The following is a 6,000-nucleotide window of genomic DNA, read 5'->3' as shown; positions in this document are numbered from 1 at the left end:
GCCTGGAGCAGAGGCATTGTGTATTACATCTGGTGCCAACATCATCTATTAAAGGGACTAAAGTGTATCAGTGTATCCTCTATGTACACATTCATTCACCTATATAACTCGGGTCCTTGGATACATAGATAGAGTTGCCATAAACAGGGTATAACTCGCGTCATCAAAAATGAAGGCCTCAGTTCAGACATCATCAGCCTAATAGTGATTTTGTCTCGTACAAAAAGCAAATAAAACAAAAATAATGTCACAGTGGTCACCTCAGCTTTGAATAAAGTGTTAATTACTGCTTAGAGTTTCTAACCTTGCAAAATGCACTATATTGCCAAAATTATTTTCTTTTCTGCTTTCACATGCATAGAAGTTTAATACAATGCTGACCCACCCGTTGCAGCTATAAAACCTTCAACCCTTCTGGGAGTGTTAGTAGTGTATTTATGGTAACTTTTCACTATTTCTCTCGAAGCACATTTGTGAGGTCAGACACTGTGGGATAAGAAGCTCTGCTCTAATTCAATCCAAAACTGTTCTATCGGGTTGTAGACAGGACTCTTTGTAGTTCAGTAAGATTCTTCCACACGAAATTTGCTCAACCATGTCTTTATGAACCTTACTTGGTTCACTGGTGCAAAGTTATGTTGAAACTGGAAGGTACGGTGGCCATGAGAGGCCAAATGGACTGCAACTTTAGAAAACACCAGCAAACAGAAAAACGCTGCAAAAGGACACATAAACACCAAAACATGCTAAGCATTGCTCTGGGAGACACTTAAAAGAAGTGGAGAATTTTTCAGATTTGTGAGGAATGAAAATACTATAGATATAGGTTTGCTATTAGATGTTAACTATTAGCCTGAAAATCTGTCATCTGTTGAAACACACATGAGGGTTTATATGACTGCTGTTTTGCTTTAGGTGAAATAAACAACTAAACTCAGACAACTTGTGTTTTTCAGGGCAAGATGCATTGTCCATTCTGTGGGTTTAAGTTTGAAAACAAATTTCATTGTTCATGTGGAAAAAAACAGCTTTGTCCTGGCTAAAGCTGCTGCCACAGCAGCAGACCTCAAATACTAAAGAGGTAATACTTTCTGCACCGGCTGTTATCTTTTAAGTCTAACTAGTTTTGTAAGAAAATAAAATGAAGAGGGCAAGACTTGTTCACATGTTTGGTGTTTGAACTTTTCAGATCTGTATTCATGTATAAGCAAATAGTGTCATAAATCAAAGAATTTGTTTGTAGTTGGGAAATTGTAGACATCCGGTGTGATATGACTGATAAATCTACATTTCTGAAAGCAAAAACGTGTTTGTGGTGGATCTGACTGGGAAGAGGTGGTGTTTTATGTATACTATATTCATATGTTTTTTCAGTATTAACTTTATCATGTTTGCTTTTGAGTTATATACAAAGATAAACTAATGAAGAGCCTCTTACTATCTCCCTCTCATTCCCTCCTTTCAGCCAAGTCATTTGTTCAGCATTTGTTCAAATACCCTGAAGGTAAAGAGCCTGAAAGGAGGATGCTCTCAAAATCCAAAAAGAAAAAAAAAGAAATCAAAGAAAACAGTGAAGGTTTTTATTAAAAAAGATTTGAAAACTTTTATTTTGTTGTCTGACAACAGGTTTTCAACCTGTGACCACCATCATTTTTTCTAATATGTAATCTATCTTTTTGCTGGGATGATGAACAAAACAAAGACTGACAAGAGACCCATAAGAGGGAAAGCACTACCATTAAATGTTGAACCAAGCTGGTCATCTGAGAAGCTCTTGGGTGCTGCCATTAAAAAACTGAAAGACTCAACCATGAAATCAACCATGATATGGATATGGGAGATGGAGAATACATCCTGCTCTATCCTGCTCTAAAAGAAAAATCCAGGATCACCCTATACTGTATGACTGAACTCTACATAGAGGCCATTGGAAAGACTTACCAAAGAATTACACTATTTGTTTGTGTCCTAGAGAATTTCTTGTCATAAAGGGAGTATCAAATAGACTTGACATTGGGCTTTGTTTTTTGTTTTTATTGTTAAAGATTTTTGTGATTAGTACCTTGAAGATTTAACCAAAGTTTGCTTTCACCAAGTGTGTTGAACAATATACAGTTACACTTAACTTTAAAGCATGAGGCAACTGTGTTGAATATGTGCAAGATGCTTACATAAATTCAAGAGAGAGCCAATCCTCTGTAAGTGATTATTCTCCTGGAAGAAGTCCCTTGTCCTGTGGGCATTGTGTGCTGTAGCGCTGTCCTGTTGATAAACCCATAAACCCAGTTGTTACCATACAGAGGTGGGCCCTCAGTCATGAGGGACGCTCTCTGCAACATGTGGATATAGCCAGTAGCTGTTTGACACAGCTGCACCTCCTGAAGCTCCATTGTTCCACTGAAGGAAAAAGCACCCCAGACCATCATCCTCAAAACATATCAGGCGGGATCTGCTTGTCTTGCCAGTAACGTTGGAAACCATCAGGACCATTAAGGTTACATTTTTTCTCAGAGAAAACTTTCTTCCACCTTTCAATTTCCCGTGCTTGGTGCTCTTTTGCAAAGTCCAAATGGTTAGTTATGTGGAGTTCAAGGAGACGAAAGATTGAAGATGTTTTTGTTTTAGAACACCTTCAGTCTTAGATGCCGTCTCATGGGTATGGGGCTTCAGTCGGCACCACCGAAATGCTACAGAGGATCAAGGATAAAGGAGGATCTGCCTAACTTCTTAGCAACTATGTGTAGCAAGTACATAAGCTAAAATAATTTAAGTTGGTTATGAGTAGTTGGGCTAATTCAGAAGATATCAGATTCGGCTCTAGGAGGTGAGTGAAGTACAATAAACATACAACCACAGATATTGTGATTACAGTTATTATTTATAGTGAAAATAAAGTGCAATTACCAAATACCAATATTTACAAAATCTGCAGACAGGAAAAGATAAAACATAATTCAAGCTTGTAAAATATCCGCTGCACAGCGGTGCAGCAACCTCGTCCAACCTCTGGCAAACAATGTCCATAAAGTTTATTTCACGATTGATATAAGTCCAACGCGTATGACAGTCTAGACAGGTTGAAATTGGAAGTATGATGATCAGCACTAAGATTCCAAGACTGAGATCTCGAAAGTGAGATTTAGGGGACTGAAAACCAAGAGGGGAGAGTGTAGGCCGCAGCAGCCTCCTACCAGACCGCAGGAAGTTATAGCTGGGGTTCTGGCTCGTTGGGCCTAGCTCACCATCCAAAGTAGTGGTGTCGCTGTGGTCTCTCCAGGGCACCACTAGCCTGCACTATAATCACAAGACCACCATTAGCAAAATTCATCTAAATTTCCCAAGCTAGCTTTAGTTCCAGTGTACACAATGAAATCCATGAGAAAATACAACAAATACATATCCAACCATTGTAATGAATTAAAATAAATGACAATCTCAAATAACAAAACTACAGCCACGTAAAGTGAGAGTAGTAGTAATGTAGTAGGCCTCAGCCTTAGTTATCCCATCAGCTAATAGCACTGGCATACTGATACAGGTCACAAATACAAACAAACATTCAGGCTCAACTCACCATTCACTACGTGCGATGTCACATACGAGCCCCACGCATCTACCCGCGGCGGTATCAAAATACTGTTGAACGCAATCCACAATTAATTCAAAAACAAGTCAAGATAGTAAACAGCGAAAAGCGCTCACCCCACGTACCTGTTGCTTCCATCCGCTAACGCCTCTCCCCCGCGTCGTTTCGAGGCGACAACCCGGAAGGCATATAATAGTGCCTCGCGAATAGGATTGGTCACAACAGGCACATGCAGCCTCGCGGCGTGGCGTGCGTCATGACGCGTCACGATGCCTTCATGGACACGCTCCGGTTGGAATTTAAGATTCCGATTTAGTTATAGATGCAGTTCTTTTTATTTTTATGTGGGTTACATATGCTACAATTGATCTCAGGATGTTTAAAACATGCCCTCTTAGATGAGCCCTGGCTAGATGCAGAACAGGCACTATGTAATAATCTAGAGATTTCAGACCTTCCATTTATCAGCTCAAACATCAAACAACATGAATGCTTTAAAAGCATCAACATCAGCTCTTCTCTGACAGCATGGTGGGAGTTTCTAAAAAGGTCTTCATTAATCCCATGCAAATGTACACCTATCTGGAACAACCCTGACATACTACAGAACAATGATATGATTAACTTCCCAGATTGGCGTCGAAAAGGAATTAAATACTTTGAATATACATTAGAAAGAACAGACTTTATTCCGCTTGACAGACTAGTTATACAGCAAAACCTCTGGTCTCAGAAATGCTCAAAAACCTTTAAATTGATTAGATATCCCAGCCTACAATTAATACACTACAAAATACTACATAGAGTGCACTATACAGATCAATGGATGTTCAAGATGGGTGATGTTCGTCTTCTAACAACTGCTCACACTTTGGTTCTGTCTGGCGCGACATCCGCTGGTTTCCTCTTTCTGGTGCAAAGTGTGCGATAAACAAACAAGAGAGAAAAACCGATCAGCTGATCATTGATCAGTTTTATGATTGAAGTAGAAACGGGAGGGGGAGAGAATGAGAGAAGAAGGCAGCTGTGCAGCGTAACGAAACAGAATAACTCCAGCTTTGTGTCTTTTTCCATCCTAGCTAAAGTACGGGACAAACTGTGCTCCTTTTCAGCTCAATACGAAAGGCGTAATATTTTCTCTGACTACATCTCTGAATTCCGTTTTTTACGGGGCGGTTGGCAACTCTACTAACTAACCTTATGAATAAAATAAAGTTCACTATCAGTAACATCATAGCACCCATCCAGCTGTATAGAAACTCCGTCATGCTAGCTAGTACGCAGTACGAGTTATTGTAACTGACTGTAAAAAGTCAGCATAACGAAAATAAACTCCACCTAAACTTGGTTTATATCTGACCCAGATAGACTGCAGGTCATAACTTCTTACCTGAAGTTCAGTTCACCTGACACTCGGACCGGCGGCCGCCTCGGTAAAAATACTTTATTTATTTTGGAATTTTCTGTGAGTGTAGTAATGTTATTTATATATATATGTTCAGTTACATGGATGCATAAGTAAAATATAAAGTTAACTAACTAGCACTACACGTGTTTTCTGCATGTTACGCTGATTCGTTGATAGCAGCTAGGCTAACATTAGTCAAAAGTTAGCTAACTAATCTTACTGTATTTGAAGATACACATTTCACGTTGTCAATGAAAACGTTCATTTGTATTTCTTTTTTTTAACACTAATGTTTCATTTAACGTTAGCTAACTACAGTAATATTGTGTTTAGACTCATGGTAATTTAACCAAAGAGAGGTGCAGCCTGCATTGATGAGATATCAACAGTGTTGGGACTAACGCGTTATTAAGTAATGCGTTACAGTAACTACGTTATTATTGTGGTAACGAGCACGGTAACTAGTTATTATGCCAAAATCAGGAATGCGTTAGTCGTTACTGGGATTTAGATAGGGTCGTTACTCGTTACTTCGTGTGGTGGCTATCGCGTAGCTTCCACAGATTCAGTAACATTAGCAAGTGGTGGAGGCCAGCAGGTGGATGAAGGAAAAGGGACGCAGAAGGAAAAGAGACCCGAGGCGGCCGCCGGTCCAAGTGTGAACTGAACTTCAGGTAAGAAGTTATGACCTGCAGTCTCTCTGGGTCAGATATGAACCAAGTTTAGGTGGAGTTTATTTTCGTTGTGCTGACTTTTTCCGTACTGCGTGCTAGCTAGCATGACGGAGTTTCTATAAAGCTGGGTGGGTGTTATGAAGTTAATGATGTTGAACTTTATTTTGTTCATAAGTTATTAGAGTTGCCAACCGTCCCGTCTGGTATTCAGAGAAAATGTTACGCGTTTCTTATTGAGGTGAAAAGGAACAGTTTGTCCCGTAATTCAGCTACAATGAAAAAGACACAAAGCTGGAGTTATTCTGTGTCTTTGCTGCACAGCTGCCTCTTCT

The sequence above is a fragment of the Rhamphochromis longiceps genome, linkage group LG5 (assembly GCF_057381845.1).
Source record: "Rhamphochromis longiceps isolate RC_006_pf linkage group LG5, R_longiceps_female_GT1.1, whole genome shotgun sequence".
Classification (NCBI taxonomy): domain Eukaryota; kingdom Metazoa; phylum Chordata; class Actinopteri; order Cichliformes; family Cichlidae; genus Rhamphochromis; species Rhamphochromis longiceps.
This window is presented reverse-complemented; position numbering follows the sequence as displayed.